General features: G+C 34.9%; 1 long non-coding RNA gene across 1 annotated transcript; it reads left to right on the top strand.

The window, feature by feature from the left end:
- The first annotated feature begins 5,023 nt into the window (after window positions 1-5,023).
- On the top strand, window positions 5,024-9,794 carry LOC129526280 (uncharacterized). Its single transcript, XR_008670912.1, has 3 exons — window positions 5,024-5,409; window positions 6,513-6,587; window positions 9,730-9,794. It is a non-coding gene; the product is annotated as an uncharacterized lncRNA (long non-coding RNA).
- Window positions 9,795-15,098: the final 5,304 nt, after the last annotated feature.

Below are 15,098 nucleotides of genomic sequence, written 5' to 3'. Positions count from 1 at the left end.
AACATATTAAGTTCATCATTATACTTCATTTCCATTAGATGCTTGCTCTGAAATTTTCAGCTTATTTTTTGAAAAAGCATTTTTGTTTGATTTTAAAAGGATATTGGAAGAAGTGTGGTGGGATTTGTTTTGACTTCAAGGTAAACATAAATGTTCAATATTGGTTCATGTCTAAAGCATACACTATAATTTAAATCAAAGTGACAGAATAATAAATTCAAGCAGTAAGTATGACAGAATACTTATGACTGTGGTTTGCATGAATACTTATTGCTGTGGTTTGAATGTGTCCCCTCTAAAATGCAGGTGTTGTCAATGTGATAGTATTAAGAGGTAGAATGTTCAAGAGGTAATTGGGTCATGGGGACACCTCCCTCCTGAATGGGATCAGTTGCCCTTATAAAAAAGGCTTCCTGAAGCCTTTAGCTCACTCCCTTTTCACCTTCTGCCATCTTAGGACACAGCATTTCTCCCATTGGAAGATGCAGCAACAAAGCACCATGTTAAAAGCAGAAAGCAGCCCTCACCAGGCAGCCAAATCTGCCAGTGCCTTCATCTAGGACTTCCCAGCCTCCAGAACTGGGAGAAAATAAATTTCTGTCCTTTAGAAATTACCCAGTCTCAGGTGTCTTGTTATAGCAGCACAAAATGGACTAAGGCAAAAACTGGTACCAGAGGAGTAGAGGGTTGCTTTAACAAATACCTAAAAATGTGAAGTGTCTTCGGAACTGGGTAATGGGTACAGGTTGAAACACTTTTGAAATGCAGAAGAGAAAGGGCCTAGATTGCTATGAAAGAAGCATTAAGAGCAATTCTAGTGAGGATTCAGAAGAGGAGAGCTATAGGGAAACCCTCTGACTTCTTAGTGATACCTAAGTGGTTGTGACCAGACTGCTGGCAGAAATAAGAGGCCTTAGACAAAAATGAGAAATATCCCATAGGAAACTGGAGGAAAGGCCATCCTTGTTACAAGGTGGCAAATAATTGGGCTGAGTTATGTCCATGTCCTAGGACTTTGTGGAGGGCAGACCTGACGAGCAAATGAACTAGGACATTTGGTGGAAGAAATCTCTAAGCAGCAAAGTGTTCTGGGTGTTGCATGGCTTCTTTTATCGACTTATAGTACACTGTGAGTAGAAAGAAATCATGAAATGGAGAATTTATTATTCAAAGGGAAGCAAAATGCAAAGATTTCAAAAAATATCAGCCGTGTAAAAAAAAAAGTTTTTTTTGTTTTTTTTTTTTTTGGTTGTTGTTAAGCTTTTTTCTGTAATCCGAGCATTTTGGGAGGCTGAAGCAGGTAGATCATTTGAGGTCAGGAGTTCGAGACCAGCCTGGCCAACATGGTGAAACCTCGTCTCTACCAAAAATACAAAAATCAGTAGAGCGTGGCAGTGTGCACCTGTAACCCCAGCTACTAGGGAGGCTGAGGCAGGAGAATTGCTTTAACCCGGGAGGTGGAGTTTGCAGTGAGCCAAGATCGCACCACTGCACTCCAGCATAAACAACTAAGAGTGTGGCCCAAGCTGCATTTGATAAGAGTATTAGTATGAACTGAAGAAAGCCAGGTGCTATTTGTCAACACAAGAGACTGACCAGGAAGGCATTTCAGAGATCTTTTAGTCTACCATGCCCATCACAGGCCTAGAGTGCTAGGGCCTTGCAGAAAGCCTGAGGAAGGCCATTTTTAGTGGAGTCTTGGGTCAGGGCTGCCCCAAAACTGCTTATCTGTAGAAACACCAGCATGCAACAGTAGATTGGGAAATCCCCAAACACCTGACCAACCAGTGAGAGCTGCTGTGTGCATGGTTCCCAGCAAAGCCATGTCATGTGAAGTAATTCTACAAATCTCACTTGGAAATCTATTCTGTTTCTCTGGGCAGGACACTATCTTTCTAACACAGAAAGGAAGGAAATGTGGAGCCCATTTCAAATTTCCAGACTTACCCTTTTCTGAGACACTTGATTGCTGACAACCTTGATATTATTAGGAAAACTTGATGTTAACAATCTCTTGATAGTGTGTATTTTAACTGACAATTTCTTTTTTTTAGCTCAGTTGACAAGTCTCTTTTAAATACTAGAAGATATCTTATCCCTCTCATTTAAACTTTTCTTGCATAATTTTTTGTTGAATAAACTTGGTCATATATCTTGTAGAGTTTCACAAGATTTGAGTTTTGCTGATGTTATTTTTAAAGTATAATTTGATATTTTCTTTCTTCTATATTTCCTTGAAATCTGTAGTTAAGTGTAGAGGTTTGAATAGACTGTTTCACTTTTTGGAGAAGACTATTTCTTAAGTGGAGACATTTTCCATCAATGGGTATCTAATTTCTTATTATCTCTCATTGTGTCATGCACCCACTAGTTGCCTAGATTCATTTATTCTGAGCAGTTTCAAAATAATTTAATTCAATTTTTATTTTTTTAGCTGGATCATATTGGTAAATATCAATTTATCTCATCGATTACTCAGCTACACTGTTGCATAGTTCATAAAAAGTAGAACAACGGTTTATTTATGTTTTCAAATTTTATAATGTAGGCTGACAACTAGAGACATATTGATCATATTTGAAGAATACTACATTATTTGAATAGACATTTCTTCAAAGAAGATAAACAAATGGTCAATAAGCGCATGTAAAGATGCTCAATATCATTAGTTATTAGGAGAATGCAAACCAAAACTTCAATATAATCACTTCACTCCAACCTAGATGACTATGATCAAAAAGGCAAAGAATTACAAATGTTAGTGAGAATATGGAAAAAGTATAATTCAACTGCATTGATGGTGAGTATGAAAAGTGGTACAAGTGCCAGGTGTGGTGGCTCACGCCTGTAATCCCAGCACCTTGGGAGGTCGAGGCAGTTGGATCACAAGATCAGGAGTTCGAGACAAGCCTGGCCTATACCCATTACACCAGTATGGTGAAACCCTGTCTCTACTAAAAATACAAAAAAATTAGCCAGGTACGGTGGTGCATGCCTGTAATCCCAGCTACTTGGGAGGCTGAGGCAGGAGAATTGCTTGAACCCAGGAGGTGGAGGTTGCAGTGAGCCGAGATCGTGCCACTGCATTACAGCCTGGATGACACAGCAAGACTCGGTCTCAAAAAAATAAAAAAAAAAAAAGGTACAGAGGCTGCTTCAGAAAACAGTTTGGCAGTTCTTCAAACACTTAAACACAAAGTTCCCATATAACCAGCAATTTTACTCCTAGGTCTATATCCGTGTATACACAAACACTTGTACATGAATGTTTATGCAGCGTATTTTATAATAGGCAAAGTGGAAATAACCTGAATGCTTATCAATTAGTGAGTGGATAAACAAATGTAATATATACATGTAATGATACGTTATTCAGCCATAATTAGGAATGAAGTACTTATACATACTACACTTTGGTGAAACTTGCAAATGTTATGCCAAGTGAAAGAAGAGAGACATAGAAGACCACATATTATATGATGAAATGTCTGCAATAGAGGTAGAAGCTTGATTAATGACTCTTAGGGTACAGAAGGGCAGGAAATAGAAAATACCTGATAATAGGATGAGAAGAGTATTGTGCAATCAGATAACGGTGATGGTTGCACAACTGTACGAACATACTAAAAACCATCGAATTGTACATTTTAAAACATGAATTTTACTGTATATAATTTATATCTCAGGAAAGATAATTGTGAAAGTAGCCTGAAGTTTATCTGAAGATATTTGTATTGATTTAAAAAAAGAAATCATATTCTGAAGATACGATCATTCTTTTTTTCGACTGACCTAATTTTTTTCTCATTCTACACTTTACTATTATATTTACCTGCAAATTTAGTTTGCATATTTTGTGCTGTAAAACTCTAATAGGATTATTTTTCTCCAATTAGCCAAAGTTTTTCAGCTTTTATCCACATTGTGGAATAAAGTTTTCTTTTAAAAATTTTCAGGTCATGTATAGCCCTGGGTGTTTTTAACTCCTGTTTATTATATTTCATGTATGTATCTAAATGATTTACCTAAGTGTCACATTTTTTTTATTGTTGTTGTTTTGGAGATAGTGTTTCTGTCACCCAGACTAGAGTACAGTGGTACAATCATAGCCCACTGCAGCCTCTAATTCCTGGGCTCAAGCAATCCTCCCACCTCAGCCCCTCAAGTAGCTGGGACCACAGGTATGCATCACCACACCTGGCTAATTATTTTTTATTTTGTAAAGACAGGGTCTCACTATGTTGGCCAGGCAGGTCTCAAACTCTTGGGCTCAAGTGATCCTCCCGCTCTGGCCTCCCAGAGTGCTGGGATTACAAATGCGAACTACCACACCAGCCTACAGTGTTTTAGTTTTGTTGTTTAAAATGTTTTAATATACAAATGGACATGAATTACTTACTTGCCTTTTCAAATTTTTCTTAAATATCATCTCAACCAATGTTAAACATCACTCTAAATAGAATAGCACCTACAATGTACTGGGAATTTTGATGGATGCTGTGTTGAAAAAGGTGAGCATAGTATAGAGTGAGAGCTGCAGCTATTGCAGGCAAGTGAGAATTTGTGTGTCTCATAGTCCATGTGTGCCCTCTTCTGAAGTCAGGGGACACAGTGTTTCTGTTTTTCCCCGCATTTTTCACGGCTCCTGGGAACACCTCCATCCTTATCTTCATTTTATCTCGTGACTTCCACCATGCGCATCATCCCAAAGCGAGGCTTCCTCGGCCTGTCTTGCTGCCATTCATTGTCCTACTGCTAAGGCTGGGTGGCTGTGATAGGCACAGTTGGCTACTGAATGGCAAATTTTCATTCTAGCAAAGTTGACTGCTTCATTTTAGAATCATTGACATTATGACTGTAGGGAAATTTTTTTTTTTTGAGATGGAGTCTAGCTCTGTCGCCCAGGCTGCGGTGCAGTGGCGCCATCTTGGCTCACTGTAAGCTCCGCCTCCCGGGTTCATGCCATTCCCCTCCTCAGCCTGCCGAGTAGCTGGGACTAGAGGCGCCCGCCACCAAGCCCGGCTAATTTTTTGTATTTTTAGTAGAGACGGGGTTTCACTGTGTTGGCCAGGATGGTCTCGATCTCCTGACCTCGTGATCCGCCCGCCTCCGCTTTCCCAAAGTGCTGGGATTACAGGCGTAAGCCACCGCACCCGGCCAGGAAAATGTTATTGTTTGGAATTAGCATTAAGATATTCTGTATACCTTTTTTAACTTATTTTTTTATTCACAGACTTGACAAAACAAAGCACCCTGCGAGAGAAATCCTGAGCTTGGAGGATCTGACAAAGGAGCGTCTTCATGTACCCCACACAGGGTCATGTTACTCACCAAGGCAGGGCACTAACATCACACCCCGTCTTTCATCAGTGGATAATGAAAGGCAGTTGAGACTCTTTGCAGTGATTTGTAAGTTTTGAAATTTACTTACAACCACTTAAGAACATTTAGATCAGGATTATCAATCAGTAAGTGCTTATTTGGAAGAGATTTGCATGTAAGCCATATAAAAATAAAGGGAATTAAAAGCAAGCTGAATCATTTCATGTTTTGTCTTAATGATAATCTTTTGCTTCCCTTGATTTTTTTTCTTACATACTCATTCTTTGATCCTTTGGATTTATTTTTGTGCCTGGCATGAACCTGGTAAATATTATAAATTTTAAAATGCCATATTTTATCAAATATGAGATATACACATTTTCACCTTTTAATATGTATGAACTCAGAATGTGTCTTACAATTGTCATCAGTAAGCAAAAGGCAGGATGTATTTCTTCTTGGCCTAGAAAGACATAGGTCAGAGTTTGTTAGTGTCATCATTTTTAACTGACTTGAATATTTTTGGTTCTACATTAGGATATTTGTCAATTAAAATATATTCAAAAACTCATACTATGAGTCAGCATTAAAACAATAAGTTATTGGTTCTATAGAAAAGCATGGAACTCAAGCAGCAGGAAGTAAATTTAATATCAGTGAAGGAAATATTTGTCATTGGAGGAATGATTACAATTTCACATTTTCTTCCAAAGTAGCAAGAAAGTGCTTTATGAGTCCTAAGGAAGTAAGATATCCATACGTTGATAAAACTCTACTGCATCTTGCTTGTGTTAGTATTGCAAATAGCACAGCAAACAATGGAATTGATGTCAAGATAAACTTTCAAATAGCTAGACAGATGAAAAAATGTGAAGCCATGAGGACCTGGTGTAAAAAATTTATGCGTCAAAAAGGACTATTGTTTTGGTGTCAGACATCAATTTATCAGTCTGCTGATAATGCTGCACCCCCAACTGTCTTGAAGGTAGATGCTATGATGTTGTGTGAAAATATATGGCACTGATATTTCTGAGTAGCAAGGTGATTTGGGAGACTTGAACTCAATATGAAGTTAACATCATAACTTAAACTTATTTCACTTATTTTCTTCCTTTGTATGCACAAGATGCATACAATAAAAATCTATGTCTAAATTCTAAGAAAGCTTTTTTTTTTTTTTTCTTTTTGAGATGGAGTTTCGCTCTTGTTGCCCCGGCTGGAGTGCAATGGCATGATCTCGGCTCACCTTAACCTCTGCCTCCCAGGTTTGAACTATTCTACTGCTTTAGCCTGCCAAGTAGCTGGGATTACAGGCATGTGCCACCACACCCGGCTAATTTTGTACTTTTTAGTAAGATGGGGTTTCTCCATGTTGGCCAGGCTGGTCTAGAACTCCAAACCTCAGGTGATCCGCCCCCCACTCAGCCTCCCAAAGTGTTGGGGTAACAGACAGGCGTGAGCCACCATGCCTGGCCACTAAGAAAGCTTTTTTATTAAACATAAATACTCTACGTGATACCATATATATACACATACATATATATACATTTATATGCATTTATATATACATATATGCATTTATATATAAAAATGTATATGCACTTATTTATAAATATATATGCATTTATATACATATATACATTCATTATATATAAATGCATATATAGGGAAACATTATACATACAATTTAACATCATAGGTCACATAATATAATGTTTTCCTACATTATATTATGTATAAGATTATATTATGTATAAGATTATATTATGAGGAGATGAGGGTTGTCAAGAAAAGATACGGTAGGAACTCTTTAGAGGCAAGCATCGGTATTGTAAGCAACAGACGTTGGGAGCCTAACTCAGGGGTTTGGTCACAAATTTGGAAAGAAGTGGACACATTTAAAGATATAGAGGAGGAAAATCAACAAAATGTGACAATAAAGGCAGAGAGGTAGAACAGAGTGTCAGGAATGATTCAGAGGTTACTGGCTTTGATCATTGAGAGAGGAAGCACTGTAGAAGGCTCCCATGTGAGAAAAGACGAACGAGTCAATTTGGGATTTGTTTGTTTTAGACTTTATGGTAATGGCAAATAAACACTTGTTGGAGAGGACTGTAGTTCAAATATAAGGTCTTGAATAGAAATCGTGGAAAAGACTGGACTTGTGTATATTTAAAGCTGCCCAAACCCTATAATTCTAGTAATTGTGTTCCTAGGTATCTGTATTGAAAGAGTTTATGTGCATGTGGATTGGAATGTTGTACAGAAACGTTTATAATGGCATGGCTCATAAAAATCAAATATTGGAAACTATTTAAATGGTCATTCACAAAATTGTGGTGCATTCATGAAATGCATAGTATACAGTAATTAAAATAAATGAACTACAGCTATTGTGCTCTAAATCTAGAGCTGAGCTATATACATCTACATTAATCTGTTCTCGCATTGTTATAAAGAACTACCTGAGACTGGGTAATTCATAAAGAAAATAGATTTAACTGGCTCATGGTCTGCAGGCTGAACTGGAAGCATGGCTAGGAAGCCTTTGGGAAACTTACAGTGGTGGGCAAAAGTGAAAGGGAAGCAGGCATATCTGCCCACGGCAGAGCAGGAGAGAGAGAGAGAGCAAAGGAAGAGGTGCTACACACTTAACCAGATCTCAAGAGAACTCACTATCTCCAAAACAGCAAGGGGGATATCCGCCCGCATGACCCAATCACCTTCCACCAGGCCCCTCCTGCGACACTGAGGATCACAATTTCACATGAGATTTGGGTGGGGACACAGAACCAAGCCATACCAACATCTCTATAAAATATACTTCATTTATAGATAAGCCATCTGGGCATTCACTCTTTAAGAATTCTTTAAACTCAACATTCATTTTTTAAATAATTTTATATATATTTTACATTTAATTATATGATATGAATTAAACATATATAAACATAAATGTATATGAACACAAATACAAATGCATGTGCATATTTATATAAAATAATCAGGTATAAAATGATACTCCAAGAACTATATGAAGTAAATTTTTAAAAGCTTCTTATCAGCACAAAACATACCTTAAACAAGAGAAATGACATAAAATGATGTTGGATAAGAAGATTTTCAACATTGTGAAATAATTCTCCGTTAGTTAACTTATAAATTTAACAATATCCTGATTAAAATATCAAGCGAAATTATTTTTAACTGTTTGATTTTTAAGTTTATATGGAAGAAAATAAACAAATAATAACACCAAGGGAAACTCTAGGAAAAAAAGAACAGTAAGTAGTCACTACAACTAGCCTAAATGGAAACATATTGTATAAACTAAAAAACATAAAATGTTGTGATTCTGGTATAGTAAAGTAATGGAATAGTAGAAGAAAGAACATACTAGCAGTCCAGAGATAAACCTAAATAAACATAGGAATTAGTATTCGTTGGCATATCAAATGAATGTTTTGGAAGCTAAGAAAATTTGACAATTGGTTTAAAATAGTGCACACGGCATTGTTTCGCCTTCTGGCAAAATAATAAATTTGCATCCATATTTCCTGCTATAATCAAAGATGATTGTTAATGGATTAAAACTTTTAAATGTTAAAAATAAAATCATCAAAGTACTACCTATGTGAATTATTATAAGCATTTAAAATAAGAAAGGCTTTTCTCCTGTGATTTAACCAAGAAGTCAGGGAATAAAGATTAAAGTTTATTCATCTCATATTAATGTCAAAAGACCAATTTCCCTGAAATATGTATAGCTATTGTAAATGTACAATAAAAGATTGACCACCCAATAGAATAAGTAGTAAATGTTGCTGATTCAAAAACAACAGAAACCCTCTTAAGTATTTGGAGAGAGCACCAGACATGCTCATAAGAAAAACGCACATTAAAACCACACAGATACACAAGTTTACCTATCACATTGGCAAAAATATAAAAATTTAATAACATAGTGTCTTGAAGCCAGAAATTGCCTATACTATAACCCCACAGAGGCAGTTTGGCAATTATCTGTGAAAAACATGGTGTATGCATGTAACATTTATCTAGCAATTAAAATTCTAGAAATTTAATAATTATGTGGAAATATGTGCAAGTATTTTCACCGAAACTTTTGCTTTAACCACAGCAAAAGAGTAGAAACAGTCTCTATGGCAGAGCAGATTCAACAAACTATGATAAAAAAATTCAAATATTAATAGATAATATTGTGAAGATGGAAAGGGCTTATAAGTTTTAAGTGAAGGAGTGGTACATACATTGATTTGTTTGTGTTTATTTGTGTTTGTATTTTGGGTCGGATAATTATGTTGAATGGAAAAAGATATCCTATCTGTTTTTAAATATTGTTTGATATTTGCCCCATCTGAACATATTATTCATTCAACAATAAAGGTGTTAAAGGTGACTGTCTACAAGCTGGGAAGAGAGCCCTCACTAGGAACAGAATTGGCCAGCATCTTCATCTTGGACTTATAGCCTCCAGAAATGTGAGAATATGTATTTCTGTTATTTAAGTCACACAGTCTATGATATTTTGTTATGACAGTCAAAGCTAAGACAAATCGCTGTCTTGATAAGAAAATTTTGAAAATGCTAAGTTAAAAAGATGATAAAGAACGTGAGTGTTTTTGTGTGTTGATGATGATGATGATGATGATGTATCTTTTCAGAGATGTCCAGTATGAGCTGAACAGTTTGAAATTTCTTTGACAATTACGATAACATCACAACTCACCAGAATATATATTATTATCTTCTTCAGTGAGTGTTCTGGGAAATACACTTTGAGAAATAGTGTTCCTCTGGCTCTGGAAAGTTGTCAATTTACTTAACTGTAACAAAGTCCTCAATTTACTTAACTGTAGCTAATAGGCTATCTTGCACAGGAAGGCCTTCCAAAATAATAATACAATACTGTAAAAAGCACGTAATTGTGAATTTTAAAGCTCCACATTGTGCATATATTCATAGTCTTATTTAAATATAATGACTACATTTTTATTGAAAATTCTATAACATAGAGTTTATATTTCTAATACAGTTTTTCCTGGGTTGAAATAATTACATTATCCCTACTAAAGCACAGGATCTTTTTCCTGAAATCCTTGACCTGAGGCAATAGAGGTGCCTGTGGGTTTAGTATGTGCTTTCTCAACCATTTATTCTATCTCTTTGATCAGACAAAAGAATAAACTTCATAGTGGAAACAATGATCTTGCTGTCTAAATTTTAAGGCCAAAAAAGTCAACAGTTTCTCACGAGAAAATACATATAGAAAGGCACCCTGTTAATTACTTTAAAGGTTATGCCATAATAATTTATAAGTAAGTTGATAACTTCCAAAGAGCAAATTGGACATTGCAAGTACTGATTCTATTTCTTTCTTCAGAAGTTATAAAATGCACATGCTACAAGTAGACCACGTAAAGTATGCTACTTTCACAGTACCTAAAAGAAAAATGCCCAAGTTTCTCTCTCCATCGATAAAGTGATGTCAAAACTGAAGATCTGCTACTCATTTTCTTAAAATGGGAGAATAATATTAAGTGTCACATTTTAAATATAAATGTTGGCATATTATAAAAGTCTAGGAGCTGTTTCCAATCTGTTATATTAAAAAAAGTTTCATGGCTTATTTGGGTCTCTAAGCATAATAGGAGGTCACAGACTTCTCATCTGTTTCCTCATTAACTTCATATTTACTGAGGCTAATTAGAAATTAATAATTATTCAAATAAACTACCACACAGTGTCAATTACTGCTAATGTTTTAATACATTGTATCAAATACACATTACGTATGTATAAGGACACACATATGTATACTTCTAAAATATGGATATTCTTTTATATCATATTTTACTACACTGTATCAAATATACATTTCATATGTATAAGGACACACATACATATGTATACTTCTAAAATATGGGTATTCTTTTTATATCATATTAGAACACTATAGATAAAGATAATACCTATGACCATAAACTCCCATTTCAAATACTTCTTCCTTCTCTAACTATGATATATTTGTTGTTTTCCCTTCTGACACATTGCCCATTGCTTATCTGGTTATTCTCATCACATTATCTTCTGTGCATTGAAATTACTGGAAGACCAGTAGTTGGTCTTCCTCATGTGTTTGATAATAGTTGACATTTTCTTTAAAGAATTTTCTTCAGGCAAGTTATGGGATTGAACAGCAGCATTAAAGGGTCATTTTAAGCATCTCCTCCACTATCTTATAAAAATTTGACTCTAACAGTTCTTTTACAGGTTCTTCAGTTCCTAGCCCCCTCCTCACAGGCCCCATTGTTTTGGTGGAGACCCTGCACATGCACCATGATTAATTTCTAGACCTTAATCACTCATATGCTGCTAAAGATACCAGATATGGAAGCATATATTTGGTCAATGGAAATTTTTCTTTCATTTTTTAAAAAGTATATGCAATTTTCTTAATGTTGCTGTTATTCAATTATTTTATACATTTAATTATAATTGAATTCACCATCTTGTATCAGAGATCTCTCATTTAAATGTCAGTAATGATATTTAAAATGCTTCATAATGGATAATTTAATATATCCTCTATTATCTTTTTCTATATTACTATCACCCTTAGAACTCCAATTATTCTTATTCTTAAATCAATTTAACCACAGGCACAAACTTTGAGTTATTCTTGCTCTTAGAGGGTTAGTAGACAATGCACTTGTTATTTTAAAATTGCCATCATTGAATTTAATCACATTAAAATTAGTAGTGTTGTTGAGTATTTCTTTAAATGTTCATGCATTTCAGCTTTCAAGGGAGTCTAACGTGAAGAGTACAGGAGCATATGTGTGAGTTTAGCTGCTGGAATGAATGTAATCAAATTAGAAAATCAACTTCATTTTCAAATATCTATTAGGCAATCAGAGTAAGGGGAAGTTTTATTTTGAAACTTCATCAAAATCTAGTAGCACAAAGTTACAAGCACACATGTTGAAAAAGAGTTCACACATGAGTAGGAGGGAAAAAAAGCACAACTGCAAGTGACTTTAGAGGGGCCACAAAACTGGAAAAACGGTGGACTGAATATGACACTGTGTCTGTCAGAGGTCACAGAAAGTTAAGAGATAGAGGAAGGGGCCAGGGATCAATTAGAAGATCACAAGTCATTAAACCTGTGCTCTGAGCATTTCATCTCTACTGGAAAACATATTTAGTTATTATGTCTGACCTTCAGGTGACAGTGTGTCAATTATTTCCATGCATCCATTGTATAAAGTTGGTTGTGACTGACTATATAAAATGAAAGTTTAGATTTTCAAACCATGAATTCATAATTTTTTTTCCTTCAATAAGTCATAAAATTATAAAAGTTTAAACGTGTGTTTCCACTTGAGATTAAATAAATGAAGATCCCATATTTAGAATAAACTTGGTACAATATAGCATCCTCATGCAAGAATAAATATGCTACAGATTAATGTCCATTATGAGTCCTGTCTAAAAGTTGTCACTGCATTATGTTTTATATTGTGTGGTGATGTTACACATTTTAAAATAGGAATGCTTATTCAATAGAAATTAAGGATCCCTTTTAGTCGCTAATAACTGACTAACTTATTTTATTCATTGAAGCCATCTGGATTTTCAAATGTCTGTTGTTAATATGGAATTCCTTGTGCTAAAGAAAACAAAGTTCATAGAGCAAATAGCCAAGAGCAAATTAAATGTCCTCTATGTATAAAGGTGCTAGACAATTTATGCCTTAGGAAACCCTGTGATTACAACTGATAAAAGTTTTAAAAATAACCAGACTTTAATAGACTAATTGTGAAAGATTAGCCCATTTATCTGAGCTTGTTAAACACTGCAGTAGACTGGAACCAATTAAATAAATAATCAAGTTCTATACTATTAACTTCCAAAGTCCCCAGTTCCCATCACTGTAGTGCTATGACAGGTCGTTTTTTTTTGTAAAGCATAATTCTTTTCACCCACAAAGGGAAGCGTAATTTGGCACATTTTGATTGAGTCAATATATATCAGGCTAAATATGGTCAACTGAATTTACCATGTTAGCCCTATATATAGAGTAAAACATCAAATTAAAGTTTTGTCCTTTAAGTACAAGTGCACTCAGATAAACAGATACATCAACGTTTTTAATTCACTGTGTTTGTAGATGTGAAATCTCTTTCTAGATCTTAAAGATGATCTTCTGTTTAATAATGGAATTTAAACAATGTACCCAGTCTCACCCCCACAAAATCCAATATTGATTCAAAAGTTTTATGATGGTAGAGAAATAAAAACATTATAGTATCAGAGACTGATATCTATCTACCACTATCTTAGCATATAAGTATTTGACACAAATGTGATACATATGTCTTCATATTCACTGTTGCCTAAACAGGTATATAAACTTCACTTGCTTTATCTTAAAGTTAAATAGGAATTGAGAGGCTAAGTTCCTTATTTAACTTTGTTTGTTCTGTCTAGGTTAGATCAGAAAACACTATAAGCAAATGTAATACATTAAAATGAGTAGCCTAAATAAAACAATCTCCAAGAGAAAAATATTTGTTGTTTCTTTCAGTGGCTTTATTGGAAATTAAATACTAATTCAATACCCTTTACAGGTGACTACATATGATAATACAAATGTTCCCAGTAATGAATTGGAAGGGAGATCATTTGTTGCCTAGATTTACTTTTCAAAAGTTGGTACTTCTCTGTTCTCTCCCTCATCTCTCTGTCCATCTATCTATCATGTATCTAACTATCTTCTATCTATCTATCTATCCGTCCATCCATCCATCCATCCATTCATCCATCCATCTATTATCTATCTATCTCAAAAACATGGGTTGCTTAGCTGCATTTCCACAAGCTATTACATTTGATAATAAACATGTTATTTTAAATTATTTTTCCTAGGAATGGTTTGCAGATCAGAAAGTAAAAATAATAATTAATAATTGTAATAATTTTGGGACAATGTAGCTGAAAGCCTGGGAACTTTCTGATACTTCCTGCATGTCTATTTATCAACATAATTGAGATTCCAAGTCAAATTGTAATAATATTGATTTATGTCTGTCCATCTATCAGAGGCCAACATGGACTCATTGAAAATCGCATAAAGGACCTTGTACCATTTTATATAGAAAAGCTTGTTTTCAGAAAAAGAAAAGAGAGTGCTATTTTTTTCTTTTGGCCAAGACTAATTAATTCCTAGAGTACTCAAGGAAACCATCAGTTCCCTGAAGCCTCAAGTCCTGTTCCTAAAAAGCTTCATAGACAGGTAAATTTCCTCATCCTCCTGGAAGCAGGTAAAATGATGCTGCCATAGAGACCTACTAAAATCTGTATCTGGCTTGCAACATTTTTGTTATCTCAAGTGCTGGGCACCTAGCATAAGTGGAATAACATTTGTGGAGGAAAAAAGTGAGGGAATTTTAATATGTTGGCCAATGATCTAATATATTATTATTAAATAATAATCTCATGCATTGGCAACTTTGAGGGAAAAAATTGAATACAAGTTTGTTTGTCAAATGGAGGGTCATTGTCCTCTTTTGCAAGATTCCATGAGAAGAAGAAAATGGGATTACAAGAAAGAAAGGTAAATATTTGGGGAAAAGAATTTATTTAGAAAGCACCACTTGTTAAAAAACAAGATCAGTTTATAAGGTGAGAACTATTGGGCAGCTTAGATAGACTTCTTAAAGCCATGCCCACACTACTTTTGCTAATGTACT

The sequence above is a fragment of the Gorilla gorilla genome, chromosome 14 (assembly GCF_029281585.2).
Source record: "Gorilla gorilla gorilla isolate KB3781 chromosome 14, NHGRI_mGorGor1-v2.1_pri, whole genome shotgun sequence".
In the NCBI taxonomy this organism is placed as follows: domain Eukaryota; kingdom Metazoa; phylum Chordata; class Mammalia; order Primates; family Hominidae; genus Gorilla; species Gorilla gorilla.
The sequence above is the reverse complement of the archived record's forward strand: the minus strand, read 5'-3'. Positions and strand labels throughout refer to the sequence as shown.